Source organism: Nycticebus coucang, chromosome 21, assembly GCF_027406575.1.
Source record: "Nycticebus coucang isolate mNycCou1 chromosome 21, mNycCou1.pri, whole genome shotgun sequence".
NCBI classification, from domain to species: Eukaryota; Metazoa; Chordata; class Mammalia; order Primates; family Lorisidae; genus Nycticebus; species Nycticebus coucang.
Genome location: NC_069800.1, coordinates 7,696,880 through 7,711,521, shown reverse-complemented (window position 1 = coordinate 7,711,521; position 14,642 = coordinate 7,696,880). Strand labels below are relative to the sequence as shown.

The following is a 14,642-nucleotide window of genomic DNA, read 5'->3' as shown; positions in this document are numbered from 1 at the left end:
AAGTGCAGCTGTACAAGTGAATTAGAGGCTTCTATTGTTGGTTCCCGGAGAACGAGTCACAGAGATCTAGAGATGGGGCAGTGAAGCATAGGACGTGCAGTGACGTTCAGTTTAACTTTATCTTTGCCTAGATAGAAAACTTGAGGTTGATTCCCGGAGCAGCTCGGCTTCGGCTCAGAGGCGAGTGTCGGTCGCTGTGTGGGAGACACCTGTCCCCGACACCAAGACAACCAGCCCTCTCCCTCGCCCCGGCGGCGGGAGAGCGTGTCCCTCGCCTCCCCTTTCCCCGCAGCCTCCGCCCCGCCAGGCCTGCCGGACTCCCGAGCTCCGGCCTCCTCCTCCTTCTCGTGTCACCCCTGCCACCGGGCTCAGCAGCCCCGCCTGTCGCTTCTCTTCCCAATTTGAGAAGCCAAGGAAGGAAACAAGGAAAAATGTCGCCATGAGGGCCGAGAACCGCTGCCGCGGCCCCTAACGCCATGAGCCTGGGTCCCCGCCGCGCCCGCTCCGCTCCGACCACAGTCGCCGCAGAGGCCCCGGTTGATGCGGCAGAGCTCCCCCAACGCTGCCGCCACCGCCTCCGCCTCCGACATGGACAGGAACAGCGGCACCAGCAGCTCCTCCGCCTCTTCCCGCAGCAGCAAAGGGCAACAGCCGCCCCGCTCCGCCTCGGCGGGGCCAGCCGGAGAGTCTAAACCTAAGAGCGGTAGCAGAGGCTCAACGGGCAGAGTTTAGCCCTGCCCAGTTCTCTGGACCGAAGAAGATCAACCTGAACCACTTGTTGAATTTTACTTTTGAACCCCGTGGCCAGACAGATCACTTTGAAGGCAGTGGACATGGCAGCTGGGGCAAAAGGAACAAGTGGGGACATAAGCCTTTTAATAAGGAACTCTTTTTACAGGCCAACTGCCAGTTTGTGGTATCTGAAGACCAAGACTACACAGCTCATTTTGCTGATCCCAATACTTTAGTCAACTGGGACTTTGTGCAGCAAGTGCGCATATGTAGCCAGGAAGTGCCATCTTGCCCAATATGCCTCTATCCACCTACTGCAGCCAAGATAACCCATTGCGGACACATCTTCTGCTGGGCCCGCATCCTGCACTAGCTTTCACTGAGTGAGAAGATCTGGAGTAAATGTCCCACCTGTTATAGTTCTGTGCATAAGAAGGATCTCAAGAGTGCTGTTGCCAGAGTCACGTCAGTATGTTGTTGGTAATACCATTACAATGCAGCTGATGAAGAGGGAGAAAGAGGTGTTGCTGGCTTTGCCCAAATCCAAATGGATGGATGTAGACCATCCCATTCGTCTAGGAGATGACAGCACAGCCAGTACTCCAAGTTATTGCTGGCCTCCAAGGAGCAGGTGCTGCACCGGGTAGTTCCGGAAGAGAAAGTAGCACTAGCACAACAGCTGGCAGAGGAGAAGCGTACTCCCGAGTCCTGTTTTATTGAGGCAGCTATCCAAGAGCTCAAGACTCGGGAGGAGGCTCTATCAGGATTGGCTGAAAGCAGTGGGGAGGTCACTGGTGTGATGGCTGCCCTAGAACAACTGGTGCTCATGGCTCCCTTGGTGAAGGAGTCTGTTTTTCAACCCAGGAAGTGTGTGCTAGAGTATCCGTCTGCTTTTGATGAATAAACCACAGCAGTTTGTTCTCTGGACTCCCCTTCTCTCCTCTTGCTCTCCCTCTGGTAGTGGAAGAAGAGGCAGTGTCTGAGCCAGAGCCCGAGGGGTTGTCAGAGGGCTGTCATTACTGGGAATTAACAGATGACAACTTGGGGAAGGGACTATTTGTATTGTGTCCAGCCAGCAGGAACCTGTCACCAAGCCAGGCTTCACCAAACAACTGAGAAATTCTCCTTGTTACTACTTGTACCAAGCAGAAGATGGGCAACGCATGTTACTGCACCCTGGGAATGTGCGCTGCCTCGTGTGGGAGTATGGCAGCCCGGAGCGGAGCCCTGAGAGGATATCAGCTACAGTAGTGGAGATTGCTGGGTACCCCATGTCTGAGGATGTTCGACAGCGTCATAGATATCTCTCTCACTTGCCACTCACCTGTGAGTTCAGTATCTGTGAACTGGCTCTCCAGCCTTCTGTGGTCTCAAAGGAAACCCTAGAAATATTCTCAGATGACATTGAGAAGAGGAAACGTCAGCGCCAAAAGAAGGGGCGAGAGGAACGCCGTGGAGAGCACAGGTCGAGATGGAAGAGAATGAACAGGGCAAGTATCCGGAAGTCCACATTCCCCTAGAGAACTTACAGCAGTTTCCTGCCTTCAATTCCTATACTTGCTCCTCTGATTCTGCTTTGGGTTCCACCAGCACTGAGGGCCATGGAGCCCTCTCTCTTTCTCCTCTTAGCAGAAGTCCAGGTTCCCATGCAGATTTTCTGCTGACCTCTCTGTCACCCACAGCTGTTCAGGGCAGTCCCTCATTCTGCGTTGTGAGTCTGGAAGAAGATTCTCCCTTCCCTTCCTTTGCTCAGATGCTGAGGGTTGGAAAAGCAAAAGCAGAAGTGTGTCCCAAAACTTCTCCAAAGAAAGATGAGAACAGCCTAGTTCCTCCTGCCCCGGTGGACAGTGATGGGGAGAGTGATAACTCAGACGGTGTTCCTGTGCCCAGTTTCCAAAATTCCTTCAGCCAAGCTATTGAAGCAGCCTTCATGAAACTGGACACACCAGCTTCTTCAGATCCCCTCTCTGAAGAGAAAGGAGGGAAGAAAAGAAAAAAAAAAAAAAAAACAGAAACAGAAACAGAAGCTCCTGTTCAGTACTTCAGTTGTCTACACCGAGTGACTCTACTGGCCCAGGCTACCTTCTCCATCTGGATTTCTTTCTTCTGTGCTTTTGTTTGGCTGCTGTAATTTTTAAGTATTTGAGTTTGAACAGATTAGCCCTGGGGGGGAGGGGGTTTCCACATTGTGAGGGGGAACCAAGAAAATTTTAAATACAGTGTATTTTCCAGCTTCCCATCTTTACACCAAAATAAAGTATTGACACTCAAAAAAAAAAAGAAAAAAGAAAACATGAGGTTATTTTCTTTATTAATCAGTTAATATTGTTACACACAATAGTTTTAAAATATTCATGGAATGCCTAGTGATGTTTGGATAAATTTATCATACAGGGATCTGATTGGCATAATTAGCATATCCATCATCTCAAAGTTGTGTCATTTCTTTGTGTTTGGAACATTCACTAATCTCTTTCTAGCTGTTTGAAATTAACAATTGCTTTTAACTCCACTTATCCTATAGTGCTATAGGACACTGTTGATTCCTTTTATCTAGTTGTAACTTTGTATCCTACAATAAATCTCACCCTATCCCCTCCCTCTCCCTACCTTTGGGAGCCTCTAGCTTCCTCTGTTCTACTTTTCACTTCTATGTGATCAGCTTTTTCTAGCTCCTACATATGAATGAGAATATGCCGTGTCTGTCAGTTCCTAGCTTATTTCACTTTACATCGTATCATCGCTTCCATCCATGTTGCTGGAAAATCACATTTTTCTTCTTTTTGGATAGCTGAATACTCTTCCATTGTTTATATGTACCATATGTCATCTCTTTTTTAACTTGTAAAATTTATTTTCTTTCTCTGATGACTCATTGTGGTTACACTCAGTATTATAGTTTTTTGCTAATTACTTTTTGTTTTTAATTATAATGGGTATATAAAATTTCTACATATGTGATACTTTGATACAGGCATGCAAGCTGGATTCATCAAATCAGGTAACTGGTGTATTCATCACCTCAGGCATTTACTATTTCTTCCTGTCATTAACATTCCAATTTTACTTTTTATCGATTTTTAAGTATGCCCTACCTCATTGTTGAAGGTAGTGACTGTGTTGTGCTATCAAATACTGTTCATTTTGCCTAAATACCTAACTGTATTTTTGCACCAATTAATCATTAGCACTTTGTCCCTCCACCTCCCTGGTACCCTTCCCAGCTCTGGTAACTATAGTTCTATTCTCTGTCTTCATGAAATCTTTTTACTTTAGACAACGATTTTAAATTGCATGCAGAATTTATGAACACCCTGTATTTAGTTGGCATATATGAGTGAAAACATGTAAAGTTTGTCTTTCTGTGCTTGGCTTATTTCCCTTAGTGAACTGGCCTCCTGTTTCATGCATGTTTCTATAAATGGCAGGATTTCCTGAAGGATAGTCCATTGTAGATATGAACCACTATTTCCTTATCCATTCATACATCCAACAGTATTTAGTATGCTTCCAAATCTTGGCTATAGTTAGTAGTGATGCAGTAAACATAGGAGTGCAGGAATCTTTTTGATATACTTGATTCCTCTCCTTTGTATATATGCCCATGAGTGAAATTGCTGAGTCAAACTTCAGTTCTATGTTTAGTATTTTGAAAAACGGCCATTTTGTTCTCTATAGCTGTTGTCCTAATTTACATCCTCACGAATAGTGTATGAGTGTTCTTCTCTCTCTTCATCCTCAAGAGCAATCATTATTGTCAATCTTTTTGATAATGCAAATCAAATCTTCAACTCCCTATCTCACCAAAGGCATTTTAACTTTTGTGAGATATGTAGTTGTAGATTTGATCTGCATTTCCCTGATGACTCATCATTTTGAGTGTTTGATCATATTCCTATTGGCCATTTGTACCTCTTCTTTTGTGAAATGTCTATTCAGATCTTTTGCCCATTTTTATGTTTTAATGTTGGGAAATCAGTGAGAGTACAAACAGCCAGGGTTCAACTGCTTGCATCCCCCTAATAATAGTGTACCATTCCCAAGGATTGTGTCAAACACTTGGGCCCTGCATCCCCCTCCCTACCTCCCTCCACCCCCCCATTCCCCTTCACACATCATATACTAGCATCTACTGTTCTCATATCAGAATTGAGTGCATTGGATTCTTATCAACGCATATCCATTCTTATGATGTTTTACTAAGAAGAATGTATTTCACCTTCATCCAAATTAATACAATAGATGTAAAGTCACCATGTTTTTTAGAGGCCGAATAGTATTCCATGGTATACATATACTATAGCTTGTTAATCAATTCCTGGATTGCTGGGGATTTATTTTGTTTCCACATTTTGGCAATTGTAAATTAAGCTGTAATAAACAGTCTAGTGCCAATGTCCTTATGAAAAAAATGTTTGTTTGTTTTTTTCCTTTTGGGTATACACTTAGTAATAGGATTGCAGGATCAAATGGGAGGTCTAGTTTGAGTTCTTTGAGTATTCTTCAAAAGTGTTGTATTAGCTTGCAGTCTCACCAGCAGTGTAAAAGTGTTCCTTTCTCTCCACATCCACACAGCATCTGCAGATTTGAGTCTTGGTGATGTGGGCCGTTCTCATTGGGTTAGGTCATATCTCTGAGTGGTTTTGATCTGATAATTAGGGATGATGAACATATTAGCCATTCATCTGTCTTCTTTGTAGAAGGCTCTATTCATCTCACTTTCCCATTGGCATAAAGGATTGTTGTCTCTTTCTTTGTTGCTTAATTGGAGTTCTCTGTAGAGTCTAGTTATCAAGCTTATGTCCAATAGATAATATGCAAATATTTTTTCCCATTCTGATGGTTATCTATTTGCTTTCATTGTCTCCTTACTTGGTGTCATCAGGGTGCTGTAAGCTGCTCAGGGAGAGCAAGGCCAGGAGCAAGTTCAAATTCAGAGGGTCCTGGGTCCCTGCTCACTGACCTGAGGTGCAGGTCACAGCAGCTGCTTCCTGCCAGGAAGGGAAACACTTGGAGCTCAACCCACCAGAGCCTCCTGACACTGGAGCTGCTCCTGGGACTGGGGACACAGACTGGATGACTGTGGGTGGGAAAGGATTCAGACTGGATTGAAGCAACACCCAGAAATAAACTCTATACCCAGGAGCTGAGGTGGGATAAAGGGCCATCACAGAGGCCAGCACCAGGGGTGGGCCGGAGTGTCCTTGTCATACCACATCATGGCCTGGTTGCACATGTTCCTCTTCCTCCTCCTCACTTTTCTCCTGTTCATGGGATTTCAAGGTAGACTTTGAGGTGATCCCTCCATCCTCCTTCCTCACTCCTAACATGAATCTCTTTCTGTTTCAGGGTCCAACTCTCAGGCTGTGATTACCCAGGAGCCCTCACTGATTCCCCAGGAAGATCAGATACCCACATTCATTGTGACTAGTCTTTAATATTTATTACCAAAGTTTTATTTGTTTCACTATTAAAATGTTGTGTTTCTTATTTTTATCTCATGTGTTTTCTCTACAATCATTTTATTTGCCATAGTATTTATGCTTCTTGGTTTTCCAGCCACATTTTTAGATTTATAAACTTAAAGCATTATTATCTATAAACATTAGAAACAGCAATATATCATATAGTCTAGAATGGTCATTAAAGTTATTTATTAAATGTTTAAGAAACCTCCTAGATGTAGTATTAGAAGTAAAATTAAAAAAAAAATGCATCACACAACACTCACTTGAGAGCGTAACATTCATTAATTAGTGTTGGTAAAACTGTCAGCAGTATTTCAAATCTAAATAGTAAAACAGTGGTGAAGGTGTCTAGAAAGGTCTCTGAATGCAGGGCTTAAGGATATACACCATCAGCATAGATGGTGTAGTACCCATACTTTTGTGAATTAGGGAGGGAACAGGAATATATCAGTGATCTATATCAAGTATAGAAAATACAAACCAACTTCAAGAAGAATTAAAAAAATTAATTAAGAAAGTTGGAGTGAGACCAAAATAAATGGAGGTAAAAATCATGTCAAATACTTTTACTTCATTCTTACATTTTTGGAGATTTTTTATTTTTGAACCATAAATATGAAAAAAATACTTAAATTTATAGTGTATTTGTTTTCAAATCCTGCCCAAACTGACTTAGTGCCTGTGCTGAGAGTATAGAAATCAGTGGCCAAGATACCGGGGCCTTCTGCTAGAGATCATGTCATTAAATAATTTTTGTTTCTTTGCCAACAACCAAAACTACACAAGCCACCTTATTCCTTGGGAGGATACCTACCTTCTACCCCACTTCCCAAATCAATGAAGGCTTTGGGAGACACTGTGAGGGTGTACATGGAAAAGCACTTCAGGGCAGGGAACAGCATGTGCAGGTCTCTGAGGCAGGAATAAACCAGATGTGGTTGAGGCAAAAGGAGTCCAGGCAAAAGGAGAGGGGAGGAGATGAGATGGAAGAGCTAGCTGAGCAGTTACACGATTTCCTCCAACAATGTGAGAAAATGGGGAAGCTCTGAGAGTCAGCTTTTGATTTCAAATATTCCAAGCGTCAAGTTTGTCTTTTATCCCTATATTAAAGGTAAGTCTCCCTCTCACCAAGCCCCGGTGAGAGCCAAGGTCTCCTGAGCAGGAGGGTCACAGAGTTGGAGGAGCAGTGATTCTGCTCCCAGGAATAGAGGCGATGCCATCATGCACTGTTATAAGAGTTGTCACTATTGCCATTTTCTAATTTTTTTTTTTTATCACCAAGGTCTGTGTTTAGAAGATAAAACATGCAAGTAAACAGAAGGCTGTAACACTGACTAATCTTGGAGTAACAGAGGAAAGAAATATAAACTGTTTAGCAGAACAAAAACAGTTCTCTCATTTATAATGAAATCCATTTGCAACACTTATTTGTAGTTACTTTTATGGTAAATGATATTCAAGCAATACTACTGTGCTCAAGCAAAATTTACCAATTCCTGTAAGGCTTTCTGCTGTTCATCATCAAGCTGGGATATGCATTCCAACCATAATTCTTCAGAAATCTGTACCTGATGCACAACATTAGCTAAGCATTTGGCACAAGGATCTTTATAGTTAATAGTCTCATTAATTTTTCCTTCTGCAATTATGCTGATTATTTTGGGAAGATTAGAATTATTTGAACCAATTACAACAGGGTGGTTACTTTCAGTTAAGTCACAGAGAAAACTCAAAGTCTGAATAGCTTCCTCTTTATCTTCATGCAGTGGAAGCCATGATAACCAGTGTGGAAGAACTTCATCTACGTTTACACAGTTAGGCTTGAATTTCAAAATCTTCCCTATTGCTGAGATACAGTTCTCTGTAGCAATGACTTTTTTTTGGTTTTGGAATTTGCACACTTAATAACTTTTACCAGCAATGGAATAGCTTCTGAACATGAACAATAATCATCTCCACCGAACTGGGCCATAACTCCTAGGCCATAAGCAGCAGCTTGCCTAACTTCAGGGTTGTTACCTCGCATATTAAGCAACATTGGCCACTGAAAATATCCTAAATATTTAAATGAGGTTGGACTGCAGTGCTCTATGATGTCATCAAATATGCACAATCCCCACTGTCTGTCTGGCCATGGCCTACTTAAACAAATTAGATTTACAATTAATGGAAGTAGCTGTTCAAACCATGGCAAAATCTTTTCCTTACAAGAACTAAATAATGAGTGCAAAATATCTGATACTTTGGTAAGAATATATACATCACATTCATCTTCATCTTGCAGAGATATCTCAACTTATTGATCATAATTTTCTTCTTGTCTTTTAACCTGTCACAATTCTTGGTTTTTAAAGTGCCCTTCAAGTTTTGCTTTCAATATGCTTCCCAGTTCTTCCAAGTGTTCATCATTAAGGCAACCATCTCCCATTACTTCAATGGACTTTGCAAAAGAATTCATTATTTCTGAGAGTACATCTGTATCTGGTTCAGTACCAATAGCCTTGATTAAGGGATCACATATAAATTGCCACATTTGTCCAAGATATTCTGGGCCATGAATTTTTCCACATTCCAAGAGAAAAGGCATAGACTCTGCTGCTGCCACTCGAACATTGTCATGGAAATAAAATTTCAGTAAAGGAACCATCAGCTTCACAACTTGTTCAGTATATTCCATAAATCCTTCCCTTAATTCCTTAGCATAGTAAACCAATATCTGGCAAGCAGTTGCTTTTTATTCAAGTCCTGAAGTTTTAATTCCAAAACTTTGCTGGTCTCCAAGATTTACAAATTGCCAGCCATCATCATCACTCATATTCTGTAGATCTTGTGTATCTAAGAGAGCAATATCAGGTTTAGCTGAAGCAGTCTTAATAAGAGTTCGATAACCAATGGAAGATATTGTTGAAAATCTTTTCCCAAGAATTTTACACTTTCTAGCCCATGCCAAAACCATGTAAGAGGTCTGAGGGTCATCATCTTCCGTATTGCTTAAGTCTGATTGTGTCAACAATAGCTGCATCACATTTGATGAATCTTGCATGAATTTTTCCTTCCCAACAGCAAGTTCAACATGGCTAATGCACTCAATAGTTTTTCCTCTCAGAAGCTTGAGTTCATTCTGAACAGCAAGCTCAAAAATGTGCTTTAGTGAGGGCATAAATGTAATACAGAAGAAATTTTTCTTCTATTGTATCTGCAAATGATGCAATGGTTGTCACAAGTTGTTCCAAAGCCAACTTAGTTCCATTCCGAATTAACTCTTGAAGTTTTATGACCAAGATGGAATGTAAATTTTTCACCTTATTATCCAAATATAGATGATGAGCATTTTTTCATATGTCTGAAGGCCATGTGCCTGTCTTCTTCAGAGAAGTTTCTCTTCAAGTCCCTTGCCCAGCCTGCAATGTGATCCCTTGTTCTTTTCTTGCTAATGCGTTTGAGTTCTCTGTGGATTCTGGTTATTAAACCTTTGTCGGAGACATAACCTGCAAATATCTTCTCCCATTCTGAAGGCTGTTTGCTTGCTTTACTTACTGTGTTCTTGGCTGTGCAGAAGCTTTTTAGTTTGATCAAGTCCCAATAGTGTATTTTTGAAGCAGCTTCAATTGCCTGGGGGGTCTTTCTCATAAAAAACTCGCCCAACCCAATTTCTTCAAGGGTTTTCCCTACACTCTCTTCTAGTATTAGTAAAGTGTCTCAAGAATGGAAGAAAAAGTACCCAATGTACTCACCCTTATTATGAAACTAATGTAGGACCTTCACATGAAAGGTATATCCCAGTTATAACCTAAGAATAGGGAGAAAGGGGAAAGGGAGGGGAGGGAGGGGGAGGGAGGGGGAAGAAGGGGGATTAATGGGATTACACCTGCGGTGCATCTTACAAGGGTATGTGTGAATCCTAGTAAATGTGGAATGTAAAGGTCTTAGCAAAATAACTAAGAAAATGCTACAAAAGCTATGTTAACTTTTTAATGTGATGAAAATGTGTCAAACGATATGTGAACCAAGTGTATGGTGCCCCATGATCATACTAATGTACACAGCTATGGTTTAATAATAAAAAAAAAACAAATATAGAACTAGCAATGACTTGGGGCATTCTTTAATAAAAGTAATAAGAGCAGAAGCTGTGTTCGATTGCACACGTTGATGACCTTGATTTTCCATGGTACACAACAAAGCTGCAATCACTGTTTCATGGAATTTCTTTTGGAAATTAGGTGCAAAATTTGTAGCCATCTGTACAAGTGTAGTACAGGCTGCAGCCCTTACTCTTGGATGAGGATCCTTGGATATTTTCATAGACTTTTTGCGCTTGCCTGCGCACCATACGGCTTGGATTGATCAGGTTCTTCAGAAGCTGGTAAAAGTCTTGCTTTTCCCACACGGTCGCCGACCCGGCCGCGGCCATCGCGCTCTGTCAAAGCTGCCGTGACCCAGGTTGGGTGCCATTTTCCAATTTTGATTACCACAACTCACCTACGGAAACAGATAATCTGAATCTATATTTCAGAAATGAAATCAGTAATTGACAACTTTTAACACCTCCCACACAAATTTCAGATGGTTTCACTGCTGAATTGCATAAATTCTTACAAACACATAGTCTTACCATACAAGCAAGAGATCTTACTCCTAAGAACTTACCAAACTAACCTGAAAAATTAGACACCAAAAAAAAAAAAAACTGTGCAAAAAGATTAGGAGCTTTATAATTGCTCAATCTGGAAGCAAGCAAGATGTCCTTCACAAGGTTCATGTCCCAATAGTCTTTGATACACTGATCCAACAGTGTATTATTGAGTGATCAAAACCATTGAAATATTTAGCTGCTAAAAGTTGTTTTTTAAAACCTTAATTGTATATTTCTCAGTGAAACAAGTCATCTTAAGTAGCTTTCTCTGGTATGACTTTACTCATCTAACATTCAGGAAGAGAAACATTGCAGAGAAAGGGCAAAGATTACTGATTGCCAGAGGTATCAGGGACTGACAGGAGCAGCCCAGGTGATGCTTAGGGTGGGACTCTATTTTGTCATATTTAAGAATGACATGAAATCATCCAAATTCATAGACCGTGTAACACAGGGTAAGCTATAATGAAAATTCTGCACTTGGGTTCACAATTATATGTTGATACAGGCTCAGTTATTGTAACAGATGAAGCACCCTTACATGAAATGCTATTTTAAAAAGGAAACTGAGGAGAAGGCACATGAGAACGTTGGTACATGCTCTTTGGTATTTCTGATAATTCAGACCTGTTCTGCATCATATCTATAAATTTTTTAAGTCTGGCAACACTGCCTCAGGAGGAGATCCATTTTAGCTAATGTTGAACGAGCTGCTAAATGTCTAAACATTTAATTGAGATGTTCTTTACCATTAAAATTGAACCACACTCTAGTCTAAGCTGTCAATATATCTTTACATCTGTAGTTGCAGCACTAGTGCTTAACTTATTAATTTTCAATCTGCACACTTGAAATATCTCAACACTATTGTGTGGCTATTGTAAAATTTTGTCTTAAATTTGGGATACTGAATCATTATACTTGAGTGAAGTTGTAGTTGAATTTCACTGCACCTTCTCCTGATCGATGTGCAGGATGCTATCTGTTGTCTGGCCAGAGGTGAATTTTTCTCACGCCCTGCATGGGCCTGTTGATTTTCTTGTCCCCTGAGGAAGCACTTTTATATTCTGAAGATGATCCTGGGAAGTGTATTACAGTGATGGCAGCCATGGGCATCTTTCCACGAGGAGGCAGACTTCAATATTCTACCCCTAAAACTCAAAGGCTTCCTTTCTGTAGGAGGAGGGATCCAGATGGGGGATATGACGAAGTATCTGGTCCACGCAAACCTTACCCTTCTCCAAAATACAGTACAGGGCTCACTCCGTGCTGCAATGCCTAACAATTACATTGCTCTTCTCACAATTCCATTATTCTCACCTTTGTGCATTATGCGTGTGACGCCCTGGGGAACCTCCTGGGAGTGTGAGCAGCTGATATGGGCACTGTGTCACTGGCCCAGCCCAACACTGTTACCCGAAGTTTAAAAAACAGGATAGAGGAGGCCCTCTTCATGGACAGAAAATTGGGACCCAAGATTTGGGACTTGTGTGGGGATAGTGAAATTGGAAAGTGTGTTATGGGCAGATGGAAAAACTGATTCAAAGGCCCTGAGGTGGAGGGGAGCGCTGTGTTCTCAACAAAATCTAAGCAGCCAAGCAGAGAGCAAGGCAGGACAGTGGACCTGAATTAAAAATGTGGTTTCTCTGTGGAATGTGCCATATTTCAAGTGCTCAGTATCTCCCTGTAGGTACCCTACTGGGCAGGACAAATGGAAAACATCCCCACCATCAGAGAAAGTTCCTTTGACCTTGGGAAAGGACTCTGGCCCTCAGAGGCAGAGCCCTGTGTGGTGGAAAGATAGTCCTGGAATTTCCAGGAGTGACAGGTTTGTCATTAAGACTCAGTCACACCAGGGCTCCTCAATGGCCTGGCTCCCCACTGATGTAGCCAAGTGAAATTAATTTGTGATGTCACCTCTTTTCACCCTACCCTCCTCACCTGTACAATATTGTTGATGATGACAGCCAGCCTGCCCTGAGGGCCCACTCTGTGCCAGCCCTTGTTACCTGATTCAAACCATTAACAGCCTTAGTCTTTACAGAAGCCCCACAAAGTAGCTGCTATTATATCCTCATTTCACAGAGAAGAAAGTGAGTCACAGGAACCTCCATTGCTCCATAGGAAATGTCCAGGCTGCGACTTAAACCCAGGCAACTGGTGACACTGTGTATCCTTCAAGGTCATGTTTGCAAAGGCCAAGAACCTCTTCCTGACTCACTAAGGTCACTCACCATGCAGCCCTTGGGCACCAAATCAGAGCTCTGAAGGACCTTGGCCTTCTCCGCTGTCAGGAAGCCCAGGCCGCATGAGGGTCCTGTAGGTCCTCCAGCCAAACCCACACTCCAGTGTAGACCTGTGAGTGAGGTCACCTCCAGATAATCCCAACCCCTGGCTGTTGATTCAACCCCAGGCAGTGAGTCTCCTCTGCAGACCGCAGACACATCAGTGGGCAGAAGAGGGCCATCTCTACTGCCTCCTGTCTGAGTCCCTGTACCTGAGAACCATGAGCAAAATAAAAGGGTCACTTACACCTATCTTGGGGGAGGAGGCTTTTTAAAAAGAAAGTTTCATAGGGAGAGCACAAGGATAACACACTTGTAACAATGACAAAAGATACAAAAGGGTGTACATTAAAACCTGGGTTCCATCCTTCCCTCTTCTGCAGCCTACCTGGTCCTGCCTCTGGAAGTAGCAACAGTTGGAATCTGCATATCTTCCAGATATATTAAATGAGCAGTCATATAGCACTGACACTGCTGCAAAGCTTCCTAAAGGTTTTGCCTACATTCACTTATTCATTGTCCCTTTAATGTGGGCACTCAATAGACATCAGGAAGGAAAGTCCCCTGCTCAGCCTAACAGTTGTCTGCAAATGGGAGTCTGAACTGCTCTTGCTTTTCAAATGTTATTCCTTTAACCAGATGGTTTCACATTTTTTAATATATTCTCCAATTCTTTTTCATATTCTACCCCATTTTGACATTCAAAGATGTATCTCTCTTTCTTAAACATATACATAATATGTACAAATACATAAGAATACATACATACATATACACAGGCACAATCTGTGTACACGTGTATGCATGTATACACACAAATATATGTATACGTAAGACATTCAGACATATATACACGTTTTTCTATCCATTTGAGAACCATTAAAAGGAATCCTCCATTTATGAGGCCAGGCACAGTGGCTTACACCTGTAATCCTAGCACTGTGGGAGGCTGAGGCGGGGAGGAATGCCTGAGCTCAGGAGTGTGAGACCAGCCTGAGCTAGAGGGAGACTCCATCTCTAAAAATAGCTGGGCATTGTGGCAGGCACCTGTAATCCCAGCTGCTTGGGAGCCTAAGGTGACAGATAGTCTTCAGGCCAAGAGTTGGAAGGTTGCTGTGAGCTCTGACAGTACAGCACTCTACCAAGGGCAAAAAAGTCAGACTTTGTCTCAAAGGAAAAAAAAAATCCTCTGTTTAGAACATCATCGTTCCCACACCCCTCAACTACATCATCCCTAGAGTAATACAGCCCCCTCTATATTAATGAAGCTGCTGTCCGTCCTAAATTGTCTATTTATTAGCTCCACAGTTCTGGGAAGAACCAGCAGAGATGGGGATTTGTCCTGGAATGTCTCATGTCTTGCCAGACATCCACTGTGTTTTAAATAAGGTAATCATTTCACTTTTATTGTAATAATTTCACTTTTTCCTTGGATTGGGAGCTTTTCTGTTCCCTTCCTATGTCCAATATTGTAACTGGATCAATAAACAATAAAACTTTTTAAACAATTTTTTTGTAGTT

At 42.1% G+C, this 14,642-nt stretch overlaps 2 pseudogenes across 1 annotated transcript; one reads left to right on the top strand and one right to left on the bottom strand.

The window, feature by feature from the left end:
* Positions 1 to 525: 525 nt before the first annotated feature.
* On the top strand, positions 526 to 2,999 carry LOC128574211 (RING finger protein 10-like; annotated as a pseudogene). The gene has a single exon (XR_008376642.1). The product of XR_008376642.1 is annotated as an RING finger protein 10-like (transcript).
* Positions 3,000 to 7,675: 4,676 nt separating this feature from the next.
* The window catches only part of LOC128574203 (ran-binding protein 6-like), a 50,267-nt pseudogene continuing 43,300 nt past the window's right edge, over positions 7,676 to 14,642 (bottom strand).